The 14643-nt window shown below is 38.8% G+C and overlaps 1 long non-coding RNA gene across 11 annotated transcripts in view; it reads right to left on the reverse strand.

Moving 5' to 3' along the window:
• LOC134808600 (uncharacterized) overlaps nt 1–14643 on the reverse strand; it is a 180905-nt gene that overhangs the window by 133102 nt on the left and 33160 nt on the right. Inside the window, exon 2 of one of the 11 annotated variants that reach the window (XR_010151901.1) lies at nt 10133–10255. The exons of the other annotated variants lie outside the window; for them this stretch is intronic. This is a non-coding gene — a long non-coding RNA (uncharacterized LOC134808600). The remainder of the gene's footprint in view (nt 1–10132; nt 10256–14643) is intronic. 11 annotated transcript variants of the gene reach the window in all.

Below are 14643 nucleotides of genomic sequence, written 5' to 3' on the forward strand. Positions count from 1 at the left end.
TTCAAAAGGGTAAGTAAAAGATTCCGGATATGTGGAAAAGAGAGACACAGATGCCCAGGTAATTTAGAGAACTCAGCCATATTGCTTTGATTCAAACTTTCCCTTTTTTTTTAAATACATAAATGCAACTTTAAAAATGTGTATTGTGACCAAGCCCCCCACCCTGTCCCCACTATATACCTAGATCTGGGCTAGGTACTCAGTGAGTGTTTACCACAGCAAGGAGACAGCAATGGAGCATACATACCCTAAGACAGGGCTCTTGTCCTATGCAGATCACCATCTACTTGAAGGTGCAACTGCACACAAATGAATCAATGCACAAAACAGAGGGTGCATGAACCAGAAATAAATTAAACAGTTCAGATTGTACTGTTAAAGGACTTCTTGCCTTTGTCTTTATTTATTATTGCCTTTAATTCTCTTCCAAACATAGATTGTAATATTCTCCTAAATATACGCCTGTTTTAAAATTATTTTCCTTAGATTATAAACAAATAAGTTTACAGGGTCAAGTTTTTATTTTATTCATGTTTAAATTTTAGAATCACCTCATCTGAGTGTGATTCAACTGGCACCAGATTTAAAAAACTCCATTAGGAGACTGGGTTTGGTCACCATGGGTGAGGCATGCCGCCAGAGTGTTCTCATCTGATCTAGGTACATAATAAAGTCATGGGCATTGAATCCCATTAGCAAAAGTGTAGGAGAGAAAAAGAAATCTAGAACACAAGATACAAAGTAAGGAACCATTGCTATTGTCATCATACAGCCTCACATAGTTTATGTCCCAGAGCTTACAGAGGACAGATTTTGCCATCCTCATATCATAGAAAGAATTTCAGAGCCCCACCCTCCAGAATTAGTATTAACTTTTCTAGTCCTCACTCTCAGGAAATGGCGTAACCACTTAAGCAGCCAAATCTCTATTGGACATTTATTATATAACCCTGTCCCATGTCAGGAACCAGGCCAGAGACAAGTTGAGAAAACACTTTCCAAGAACTTGAGGATGATGTAGAAAACATCAACACATTCAATATAAATAGATAATAATTACATCAAAAGAGCAAGCCAGAAAAGGAATGGAACCTTATAAGCTGGGCAGTGGGTAAGGGAAGGCTACAGAGAGAAGGCAGATGAAATTTGACACTGACATTTGAAATGGTCAGGAGTCTTTCAGTCAACCAACAAAACCAGGAATTTATTGGTTGATGAAAACTCCAGGTATAGTGCTGATTTTAAGCATGCCTCAGTCCAAATGCTCAAATAATGTTTTTCTCATTTTGTGTCACACTGTCTCCCACCTGGTCTCAGCACTCCTTTCCTGGGAGTTTATTTTCTTTCTCAGGCAACTCTTTTCACAGAAGAAAGAGGGCCACTTCCAGCTTCTGGTTTCTATCAGTCCTCACTATTTGGTATCCCAGCGGCAAAGCATTTTTCCTCTCTGGTTTCTGTCTGTCTAATGGAATCTCCGTAGGACACCTATTGCCTCTGCATGGCTGGGAACTCACCTTGTAGGCAGAGTACCATGGACAGAGCTGCCACAAGTATCAAATGCCCATCCCTGAGGCCAGGAGTGGTGAGGTAATATGAGTGACAGTCCTCTCGTAATCCATGAGATGGGGAAGGGCAATCACCTAATAGAAATGAGAGTAGGTAGGTAGACATGAGCAATGGCTGTCCATGCATCTTCAACAACTGAAAAATAATGTCTAGGCAGAGAGAAGAGGTGGAAAGCTATAAAAGTGTATTGATAATATATGAATTAAGTTTTATAGAAGGAAATTAGCATGGTACCTGCGTCTGGAGAGGAAAGGAGGATGTGGTATAGTATGTGCAGAATATATTGATTACAAAGGAAAATCTAAGCATGGATATCATAACATTTCTTCTTTCTCCCACTTTCCACTTCTCCTCTCTTTACAGGGTAAACCAAGCAACTGTTTGTGGAATGCCCGATGAGAACAAAAACTAATCTAGTTGATCTGATATAAGATGCGATGCCGAACTTTGTGAGTTCACATACCAACTGTAGAGAAAATATATATATACATATAGAAAGCTGTCTAACAGTGGATGCTCACAGATTAACACACAACCAAGTCTAATACTCCAAAATAAATCAACCTTTACAAGGCAGCCCCCAGGCTTGGGGTTGACACTTCAATATGAAGAAACCAGGTCCAGTGAGCTTCCTGTACGGGTCCTGCTAGACCAAAGTTGGCCTCAGATTGCAGCCTCTTCCTCACCCTGTGAAGGTCGGATTGTAGCTCAAAAGAAATCCTGGCGACATAAATTATGTAAAACAACCACTTCAGGGTGTTAAACTGAACTGAAGTCTGAATTTAACTGCCCAGCAAATCACTGAAAAGGGACTATAGCAATATCTTTAATAGATGATATAAATACTTAGGGCATAAAACTGCCTATTTTACTTATTTCCATTACAGCAATTCCCCTCCTCTCCCAGACCTGATTAGGACAGATAAACAGGCTCTCAAGCTTCTGTTTTCTGCGCATGTGCATTTTTCCTAAGTTTACCACATCTTCCACAACACCTAAACTTACTTGTTTGGGTTTTATCTGAGATTCATAACTGGGAGACCAGAAGCAGGGGCCAAGACCTGCTGTTTTGGACAGGATACTTAGATTACTAAGGTTTGTAAATTCCAGTGTTGGGCACAGTTTCAGTCTGATATAAAACCTGTCAAAATCTAGTCTGGTCCTATGTCATCCTTTAAGCTCCATATCCCTACTGCCCAACCCAATTCCCACCTCTTTTGATGACCCCTGAGCACATGATTCTGTCTTCCCTCCTGTTGTGACCATGATGGGTTGACTGTGTGTTCATTTTCCATGTCTGCATCTTTTCTCTCAAGTTGAATGAGTAAAGATTTCTCTGAATCAGAGACCACCTTTGATTTTCATTCTCCAGAGCACAGTAAAATGTCTTGGGAGGCAATATGAGGAGTTGGGGGATCAGCAAGCAGTGTTTTGAAGCCATAGAGTTTCAGGCATGAAACCAACTCTGCCACTATTATTTTTGTGCCACAGTTTGCTCCTTCTGTAAAATAAGGATAACTACCTAACTCCTAATTGTTAGAGTTAAAACAAAAGAGTAAATGTTTGTTTCTTTCATGCTGTTCTTTTTCCTTTTCCTTTTATTTTCTTCATGCTCATTGGTGTACCTTCTGGATCCTTAATGATTATTGTTGACAGGTCCAGCTGTTCTTCCAACACCTGGAGACACACCTCATATCCTTTCTGCCTCTCAAATTCTACCAGCATTTCAAAGTCCAACTCAAGTCCTAATTTTCTCATTGTCTAACTGTTCTAACTTTTACTATTTTCTGTTGTCTCCAAGAGCCCTTTTTACTCTATCCCAATAGCTAAGTACTTATTACAATTTTCATATTTATTATTTTCTCATTCCCATCAAGCTCCTTGATAGCAGGGGTTACACTTTTTTTTTTTTTTTTTTTGCCTTTTTTGTGTGCCTCCTTATAAGTAGCGATGTACTGGCCTATTAGTAGAAACAACATAAATAGGCGTTGATAACATAGACAAAAATGATGCCACAATCAATAATGTACCAAGCAGAAAATGATCAATTATAACAGAAAGGCTACAAAAATTTGGTAGGAATCAAATAGTCTTCCAAAACATTTTGCACATATTATCTTACTGAAACAAAGGCCTAAATGTATGTTTTTCAAAACTAATCATATACTCAGGAAGGAGAGATCACTGAATTATTTAAATTTCTCCAGAAAAAGCTTTTGTAGAAAAGATATAATTTCTGGAGAAATTCAAATGGTTCTAGTATCAAGGCTACATTAGAAAAAGCTTGCAGAGATTGGATAATGTTATTTTCCTATAATATATGGTCTATCAATCAGCCAGAAAATGTGTAAAATATGATTAATTCCTTAGGGTCCACTTCCCCAGCCTAATTGTGTTGTTTCTTGTGTTCCTGTGATCCCTTCCATCTGTGACCATATAGATAAGCACTTCTGTGGATACTTCTGCCTTCTTTGTGGTTTCCTGTGTGTATGATTTTGTTTCTAACTAAATTTTAACTTTCTTTCAGAGAGAGAGATGTTTTCCATCTTCAAAAAACCTAATACATACCTGAGAATACAGACGACATGCAACACATTTTTTTCATTAGACTCACTAAATTTCATCCATTCCAAATATCACTGTGAAATCCAACTACATCTCAAAAGCCTGCTATCTTTCAGTAAGGAAACACATGACAGAGTGCCACTACAAACAGCAATTCCTTTTCTAAACTCCTCTAGGAAGTGAAACCATGTTGCACAGTAGAGCATAACAATTTGAAATCCTGAAATACAAAGCAAGGTTGCACACCCAGAAATGAGGTTCATCCCCCACACTGTGGCATCTGGTTACTAACAGAGGACTAATTTCTGTCCTTGGATGCCTGAGTCCACCTCCTATTACACTAACTTAAATGAAAATCCCCAAGGGGGAACTTGACCCTAAAGATTTATCTGACAGTATAGCCATATTAGATCCTTTCAAATCCTTTAATTTGCAAAAAATCCCAAAGTCAGTGAACCAAACAATAGCAGCTCTCTCCCCATGCTGTGTAACTTGGGTGATATTTATGGACAGGGAGAAGTTCTGTGTTCAGCAATTTCCTAATCAAGTAAGAACAAACGGAGAAAGCAAATCCATGAAATAGGAAAGGGCAAGCCCACCAAGCTATAACTCAAAAGGCGGCAGAGAAATGTTAGTGCCATTATGCTGCTGAGCCTCCTGCTCCAGTCAAAATGCATCCATCAGAGATGTTACAGAAGCTGAAACTTGGGGAAATGGCTGGAAGATGTTTAAGCTAGAGCCTTGTGACAGCGTCCCTGTGGAAGAGGGCCCTGCAAACCAAAATGGGCCTGCATCTAACCTCAAATATCAGTTGCATGTCTCATTGGATTCTTTTTTTAATAGGGTATAATTCATCATTGGCTGTTTCTGAGAATCTTACAAATTCAAATCCAAGAAATCTTTTAAAAATACTATTATTTGCATGTCAATACCCAGGAAAGACTGTATAGAATCTCACAAACAGAAGAAAAGACGGTCCCATCAAAATGGAATATTCCAGGAGCTGGCTTTTGTTTGTGATGTTCCTGTTGCTTGTGCCTGCAGATGATGTGCCCTTCACTTGGAAATCCATCTCTCTACTTTTCTGCCTTCGGCGACTTTAAATATGAAGTGCTTCCGGCAGAAGAACCATGTACTCGGTCGTTTTCCAAAAGCTCTTGCAAGACCCGGTTTCACACCATGAAATCCCCACTGCCAAGAAAATCTTCCCTGAAACATGACCGAACTGCCTCCATGCTGAATTTCCCATTGTTTCTTCTCTTCCTTTCATTCATAGGAAAGAGAATAACCCGTTTTCTTTTTATGACTCTGTTTATATTCACAGACTTAGACATATGGAATCATACTTCTGAATCTATGGAATATAACTGCAGAATTTCTCCACACAGTGAGCACCAGAAGGTAAAAGAATGAGAGAACATCAGTGCTCAAGGGATTGCAGAGTGGCTCCCTTTCCGCTCAGCTTCCTGCTGTTTCCCACTTGATGACCGGAAGTTGGGGTCATCTGCACAGCGTCCAGTTCTCCCTTCCTCTACGGCATTCTGACAGTAGAGAAAGGTTGGCCCCACAGACCCTACATTAGTTTCTTTTCCTCTTGTTCCATTTTGAGCAGTTTACAAAAGACTCTTAGCCAGTAAGCTAAGACGATTATAAGTCGTCTCTCATGAAAGGCAAAAACAATGTCACACTGAACAGATTTTTAATTTTCTCTGAGACTTATATACATGTATTTCAATTTCCACTACTCTATATCTGTTTGTTTTTGCAGAGGGTTGTAGGTGGAAGCAAAGGAATTCATAACATGGCTACCTTGGTGAAATTATCAGTCATGTTTTCTGAAACCTCTAGACCAAAAATGTATATAGAGATGGAGCACAGCATCTCCACTGGGCTTGGGTCTAAGTAGCAGTGAAGTTCAAATATGAAAGGTCCTGAAGTGAAAAATAGTGGTAGTGGTCACCCAAGATAAATGTTTGAGACTGGAAATGTTTAGAAGATCTGGAGACCTAGGCAATAGCAGAGCCAAAGATTGTCACGCATCCGAATATAAAGATCAATCTCATAAATTCCTAAAAAATTAAAACATATTGAAAAGAAAAACAGGAAAGGGTCTTAATTATAAGAATGTTTTAAAAAATGTTTAAGGAGCTTGGTAATGGGAGAAAATATAATAAAACAAGGTATTGTGATGAGGAAAATAGAAGCAAAGTCAGTTATGACCACAGACTAAGGTAAACAGAGGCCAGTAAGTACTGAGCTATGTATGGTTCCCCATGTTCATGACAAGAGCCCTCCAACCACCCAAGGTTCCTCCCCTCCTCCAGGTTGCTCAAGTATCTCATGACCTGGAATCATGGTTAAGGACACTTGATCACCAGGCTAAGGATAGAAATTTGCTACACTTCTTATCTCTGACTTTAGTGGCTGAACTTTCTGACTAAAGCATGTCTGTCAAGGAACGCTATGAACAGAGTCATGATGGACATCTAAAAGAGTTCCACAGAACCACAGAAGCATTTTCTAGAACAAACTTTATACTATAGGACTAAAAGAGGTATTGGGGTCCCTTGCTCCAGCAGTTAAGGAGTTACCATGTTATAGCTGACAGCAGCTAAGACCCAGAGATACTCACAGGATGAAGGATGGAGAACAGACTAGAATCAGAACATCCCACCACTCAGCAGAGGCCAGAAAGACTTCCCAGAATGCACACTTCCCCATCTTAAGTGTGTGGCAAGAAGTCCTCCCAACATTTACAGAAACTTTAAAATCAATTAGTGTGTTGGCTTCTGAGAAGATATTGTAACCTGTCCAGAGTAATAAAGTCAGCAATGCACAGCACTACTTTCCTCTATGAAGAGCTTGAATAAATAAGACATTTATAAAAATGAGTGGAAAATCTGAAATGAATATCCCAAGAACCATGAAAAACTAAGCTAAAAGAAATTGAATTTTCTTTTGAGTCTCTAAGACAGAGGCGGCAGTTGAGGATTTTTATACATAATTTATAAGGAAAATTGTCCCGTTCACTCAGGTATACACCATATCAGTTTGTGGGAAAGACTAAGCAAGCTGTCTTCTTTTTAATTGAAATCAAATATAGGTGCGGAAGAAAATGAATTCTGACTGAGGCAGAATGCAATGAGTCACATGGCTAAAGGCTTTCTGGAGTTTACATGAGAGTTTTGTGTGTGTGAGTGTGTGTGTGTGTGTGTGTGTAACAGAGTAACTTTAACCTTATTTTGCCTTCTTTATTGATTACTAATAAGAAAAGGCCCCAAAGTAAAATCCCACTTAGTGCTAAAGCTTCCTGTTCTTATTTTCTTTCCATTCTAAGGAAAGGTGGCCTTAGCAACACATTTCTCACTGGATGCCTATGATTTTGAACGGCATCAATAAAATACTCTGGGCTGTTTATTATTGTTTCCTAAAATGTTATTATAAACTATTCAGTCCTTGGAATTTTTTTACCCAAAGATAACTGTCTAAATTGTGAATACTCCCAGATACACCACACTAACTCCTAGTAATGCGAGGTAACTCCCTCTAAGCATCAAAGTAAGAGGATTCAGGAAGGTTGGGCCAACAAAAATAGAACAACTTTGGGCCAGGTGCAGTGGCTCACGCCTGTAGTCCCAGCATTTTGGGAAGCCAAAGCAGATGGATCACTTGAGGTCAGGAATTCGAGACCAGCCTGGCCAACATGGTAAAACCCCATGTCTACTAAAAATACAAACACTAGCTGGGTGTGGTGGCAAACACCTGTAATCTCAGCTACTCCTGAGGCTGAGGCAGGAGAATCGCTTGAACCTGGAAGGTGAAGGTTGCACGAGCCGAGATAGCGCTACTGCACTGCACTACAACCTGGGCGACAGAGTGAGACTCTGTCTTGAAAAAAAAAAAAAAAGAGAACAACTTTGGGGGAAAGCCCTAAGACAGTGATGTCACAATTTTGCCACCAGGACCCAGGATAGGCCAAGAAGATGGATTCTAGCAATCCCTATAAGAAGCGTTAGTTATTTTCTGTGTGTCTGTCTTGAGACCTCCTGTCATGCCTTTTCCTCATCCCAAGAACATCATTCTGATACGCTTTGGAACACAGTGAGTTCCTTTAGCACCAGTAGCATGTAGGCATTCACCTATGTGCCATTCTTATGTCATATGTTCCCTTGCCATTGTTTTCTGGGTATTCAGTATATTTTTGTTCTGGGCCCCAGTGTAACTGAAGAGCTAATGAGTGCATCTGTCTTTGAGAGCCCTATACCATCTGCAACAAAGCTACTCCTACTAAGCAGATTCAGTATTAATAATACTAAAACGAAAAAAAAAAAGATACAGTGCTTTAGTTTCCAGAAACCATTTATTTCTGTAATTGTTTACTTATATAAACTAAGAAAGAAATTAAGCAAGACGGTATTACTATCCCAGGTTAACAGAGGAAGAAATAACCATTGAAATAAGAGCCACCACTAGCTAACTTTCATAGAAAATTACACTATGTTAGGCACTCTCTTAGGCAATCTTTTGAGTACATGATAATATTAACTAACTTAATAATTTCAACAGTGCTGTGATGTAGCTACTATTATTATTCCCATTTTATGAAGGAGAAAACTATAGCTTTAAGAATTTGAGCTACTTTCTAAAGATCACACAGGCAGTAGGTGGCAGAAATTTTCACTTGAATCTAGTTCCATTGAATCAAAACTCAATTATCTTAAATACTGCTATTCTAAAGAAGTCTTAAAGTACAGACGTAATTGTTCTCAAGATCGTATTTCCTAAGTGGCAGGATATGGACTCCTTCTGGATCTAACTTCTTATCAAATGCACTTTCAACACTACCTTGATATTTATGAAAATGCAGGCAATTTGGCTAAGGAGCAGAATGTTAAGGTACACTTGATACTGTACCAAAACTTCAGCAAACACTGTTCCTCAGCTGCAGACTCTGCTTACAGTGGAAATTTCCTATGGCTCTATTGGATGGTTTCAAGACATTCTATCTACAAGAAATGCAATGGATTTAATGGTATCCATTAAGCTTATGGTAATTTTAGCCTTTCCAACTTCTGGCAAAAGAACATACAGTGTGAGCACAGGGTAAATTCCAATCTAAGGCTGAAATTTTGATCCTCCTATGTTATTAGCAGAGTGAGTCACTCTGAGCAGCAGCTACAGGGTACATTTCTTCTGGTAACCTCTTAGAATATGACAATGAATGGATGTGAACCCAAGCACACTCAGATTTTAGAGTTCTACTCCAAAGTATTTAGACATGGCAACAATGTTAAGATCTGGTCATTTCCTTAATTATGATGATTATTCTTCTTCATAGAATAGCTTTCCTTTTTCCAGTACATACATTTGGTTAAAGAAGAGAAAGCTGAATTCGATTTATATTTCCTACTTTAAAAATCAAGTCAACATATTTAACCAAATTGCCAGGTGACGTGCTGGTCTAGGTCTATGTTCAAATTTGAAGAAGTGGTTAATAGAGAAGGTTTAGATTCTGATCAGGAGCCTCCTCCCAGTTGTGCAATGTTACAATCTGTTCTGTACTTTGACTTGTTCTTATGGAAGATACTTTTTGTACAGTTAAACCACAGGCTGTAAAGTGCTAGTTTGTACATTGTCTATAAAGTAGTCCGAGATTGCTCCAAAATATGAAATTCATCTACATAGCACCAAAGAGAAGAGAGGAGAAAGGAATTTATTTAATAAATTATATCAAATTATCTCAACTCCCTGGACCAAAAACAAAAATTGGAATGGTGAGTCTAGTGGTATGATATAAATTCACTTACAGAATTGGCTATTTTTTCTTAGATGAAATTCAGTGTTTGTTTATACTTTTCATCATTCAATAAAATTCCATTAAAAAAACAAACAAGAAAAAAAAAAACAGAGAGAGCTATTTATAGATGTAATGGCAATGGCTCTTTAGGGCCTAACAGTATTTCTCAAAGTGTGGCCCTAAAAACATTTACATAAGAATCACCTGGTGGTGGCTGGGCACCGTGGCTCATGCTTGTAATAACAGCACTTTGGGAGGTCAACGCAGGAGGGTCACTTGAGTCCAGGGACTTGAGACCAGCCTGGGCAATATTGTGAGACCTCATCTCTATAAAAAAACAAACAAAAAAAAATTAGTCAGGTGTGGTGGCAGACACCTGTAGTCCCAGCTACTCAGGAAGCTGAGATAGGAGGATCGCTTGAGCCTGGGAGTTCCAGGCTGCAGTGAGTTATGATTGTGCCACTGCACTCCAACCTGGTGTTCCCTTTATGGGAACACCCTGTCATCAACATTTGTAACACACTCCATAAGTGATGGTTTTATATTACAGTTTGAGAATCACTGGCCAGGTTCCTAGGAAAGCTAGACGTCTGTGGAGCACAGAGAGTCAAAGGAGAGGGAAGGCCACAGCAGCCACAGTGGAAGAGGGAGAAGGAAAGGCCTCCTGGCAAGAATTCCTCAGTTGTGTTGTCTCTGGTGTAACAGCTGGCACAGGATACTGGAGCCCTGTGAAAGGCGAGCCCTTCCGGGATAGGAACATGGGCCCAGGGAAGCTTGTGTCTTTGGGAGAGGGGATGGTGAAAGGAAGAGAAGAGGAAGAGCAGGGTTAAACCCTTTGATCAGCTCTCCCCCTCCTGGGATTCCTCCCCAGGGAAGAGGCGAGCTGCTTGATTCCAGGAGAATGATTTTGAGGCCAGGCAACTTGGGCCCCACCCTGTATATGGGGCTCTGGCAAGAGATCATCAGGAAACCTGAATAACTTATAATGGCCATTATCAGATCTACTCAGCAACATGATAGGGTAAGTCAGAGGGAACAGGGTCAGCCTGTGGAATGGTGCCCTGAGTTTCCTTTTTGCCTGTGAGGGCGGGCATAGAAGGCAACTGAATGGAGAGCAGTGGCTTTGCCCTAAGCCTATCCTGGTTTGAGGCATCATCTCCTACCCGGGCAGCTGAGACCAAGACAGATAAAATGAGATAATGTGTATAAAGTATTTATCAATGTGCTATTTTAAAAGTTAGCTAATAGTATAAAGTATGTGAAAGTGCTTTGGGACTCCATAAACTGAACAAATGAAACATATAGAATTAATAGAGAGAAGTTTGTAGTTCCAAGAAAATTTAAAATTGTTGTTCATCTACGATGTTTACAGTGATTTCAGAATTGAGCTTCATAAACCCTAGCAGTTTCTCTGAAGCCCCTTCCTATCACTTTTTTGTCCACTGTGGGAGGATGAAGCTCTAGGAGAGACTTCTCATCATCCACTTCACCTCTACTTTACCATCCTGTTGATGATTCTACTTCTTACTATAATTTGTTTGATCAAAGTTTCTCAACTAAGAAAGCATATGAAAAGTATTGTTCTCGAAGATAAAAAATTCACTAGGACTCCAGTAAGAAAAGTAGTAATATTCTAAGATACATACCAAACACAAGCAGCTTTAAAACCCAGAGCTGTTGTCAATCTTACCCATAATTTCCTATTTTATTTAATAATAAATGGAATTGGAATCTCAAACTATACCTCCACTGCATGCAATAGTTTATAATGCCAAAAGCCCTGATCTGTTTCCAATAAAGAACAGGACACTGCATTGACTCCAAGAGTTTACAATAAAACTCACTGAATCCCTGGGTTCCCTAAGCACTGCCTTGCGACAAGCACAATGAATTGCCTCACAAAGCACTAATACTTTGAATTACTGTCAGCACCAATTCTTATCTTCTAGAAACTGATAAAACAATCAATAGAGGTTTTCGTGTGTGTGTGTATTTGTTTCCAAGGAGATAATGATGTGCTCAGGGTTATAGGGAAGGCTTCCTGGTCTCCAGAGAGGAGCAAGGACTATAAGACAAAAGCTTTGAGAAAAACCACTGGCTGTGCTTGGTGTCCTTGGATGATTTTTTCACTCTTTGTTCAAAAGTTTTCAATCTGTAAAGTGGGATAATAGTTGGCCCATTTTCTGAACCCAGAGTTAGGTCAAATATAAAATCTAGAGTTATAGAAGACAAAAGGGCCCCAAATTATTTAGATTCCATTACTTTGTGATCTCAAATTAGCATCAACACCAGATTTTTATTATTCTCCACCACTGTGTATTATAGTTATCCACTTACATGTCTCACCCCTATTAAAACAGGACTCTGCTGAGATTCAGGGCAATGCCTTAATCATCTCTGTCTCCACAGCACAAAGATAGCATCACATTTCTTAGAGACTCATTTATTACTAATTGTTGTTTGTTAAATGAATGAAAGAAGAAAATAAATTAATGCATAGATTAATAAATAAAGGTATTGAGCCATTTAAAATTCCACTCACACATCAGAGTTTTTATAAAATATCCACAAAATGGTCCCCAAGCCTTGAAACACATGTACCAAAGATGACCAGGATGGCTGGGGCGGATGTAGGAGAAATGCCAAAAAGCATAACATTCCATTATTAATGGAGCGGAAGCTGCATATACTGGTTATTGGTAGTCACATCCTATTGTCATACCAAAATTAGGTAATGTCAGCCAGACGCTCCAATATTTTTCACATGCTATGAATTCATATCAGTTCAGGTACCTTTTGAGTCCAGAAGCAGAAGTGTCTATGAGTCTGTAACAAACACTGATATGTCAACTTGGTCCCATATTTAACTTTATATTGATGAATGACACACATAGACAAAAGTAAAAAATCAGGTGTTCAACTTGATGAATTTCCAATAGAACAACCTCTGTAACTAGTACCCAAGTTAAAAAAAGAATAAACATTACCAGCACCCTAGAAGCTCATCTTTTTGCCTTCTTCCTGTCACCATCCCAGCAAGTGCAAATGCAACCCGTATTCTAACATTGTGCATTAGCTCAGCCAGTTTTCAAAAGGTGTACCCATGAAATAATATTGAGTGAATTCTGATGTCTTCTTTTATTCCCCCTTTTTTTTTTTTTTTGTCACTCTTCACCACCACCTTTTATTCTCATTGCTGGTATAGTATTCCATTGTGTGAATACCCTATAATGTAGTTAGTCATGCTAGTGTTGATGAATGTTTGGGTAGTTTCTCATTTGGTGCCAGTAGCAATAGTGTGCTATAAACATCTTGTGCAGATTTTTGTGGATATATGCTTAGTGTTCTATTACACCCAATAGCTTTTTGAATCACAAATCTATTTCAGTCTTATCAGCTCCACCTCCAAACATTTTCAAATCTATCCACCTCTGGCTTCCCTGCTCCCAAGTTAGCCTCAACAACCTCACCTCTGATTGCAGAATATGGCAATAAATCCTAACTCATCTCTGCTTTCATAATCCATGTAATCTGTTCTACACAGCCAGACATTGTTATTTTTTAAATAATGTAAATAAGTTCATATCCCATGACTGCTTAAAACTCACCAGTGGTTTATATATCTTTATTAAAATAAAAGAAACACTCCCTAGCATGTCCTACAAGGCTCTATTTGAATGACCTCTGCCTACATCTCCAGATGGATTTTGAATATTTTGAATCATTCTCTCTCTCCTCTTCACTCTTCTCCAGCCACGCTGGCTTTCTTGCAGGAATCAAATAGGCTAAACGTGTTTCTTCTTTCTAATGCATCTGCCCTAGAATTTTCACATAGCAAAATCTTTTCCTTCATTCAGGACTCTTATCAATGTTATCTCCTTAGAGAGACCTTCCCTGACCCCTCCCACCAATCTAAAACAGCACCTCCCTCTAGGTCATTTTCCATCTGGTTAAATGGAGCTCATTTCTCTGCCTAAAGTGTCTGTTATCTATTTCCTTGCTTACTGACTCTCCTATTGTTTATAACAGTTTTATTAAGATGTAATTTACATACCATAAAATTCACCCTTTTAAAGTGTACAATTCAGTGGGTTTTAGTATATTCACAAAGTTGTACAAGCATCATCACTATTTAATTTCAGTACATTCCTATCTCCCCAAAAGAAACTCTGTACCCATTAGCAGTCACTCACCATTCTCCTTCCCCTCAGCGCCTGGCAACCACTAACCTACTTTCTATTACTATGAGATTGACTATTCTGGACATTTTATATAAACAGAATTATACAATATGTGCCTTTGTGTCTGACTTCTTTCACTTAGCATTACATTTTCAAGGTTCATCATGCTGTAGCACATAACAGTACTTCATTTTTTTTGCCAAATAATATTCCTTTTGGACATACATATCACATTTTATTCAACCATTTTTCATTAGATGGACATTTGAGTTATTTCCTTTTCTGGCTATTCTACATAATGCTGCCATGAATGATTTTGTATACATTTTTCTGTGAATGTATGTTTCATCCAGGTGTGGATGACTGTCTTTTGACATTGGAATAACATCTCATCTCTAGTAGTAGACACTGCTGGCACTAGCATATAGGAGGTACCCAACACATTTTGCTGAATTAACCTAGGATCTCAAAGCAGGATTATCCAGAACTAATTACCTTTTATAGTTTATTTTAATAATATGTTATCACTTAGGC

Source organism: Pan troglodytes, chromosome 17 (assembly GCF_028858775.2).
Source record: "Pan troglodytes isolate AG18354 chromosome 17, NHGRI_mPanTro3-v2.0_pri, whole genome shotgun sequence".
NCBI lineage: Eukaryota > Metazoa > Chordata > Mammalia > Primates > Hominidae > Pan > Pan troglodytes.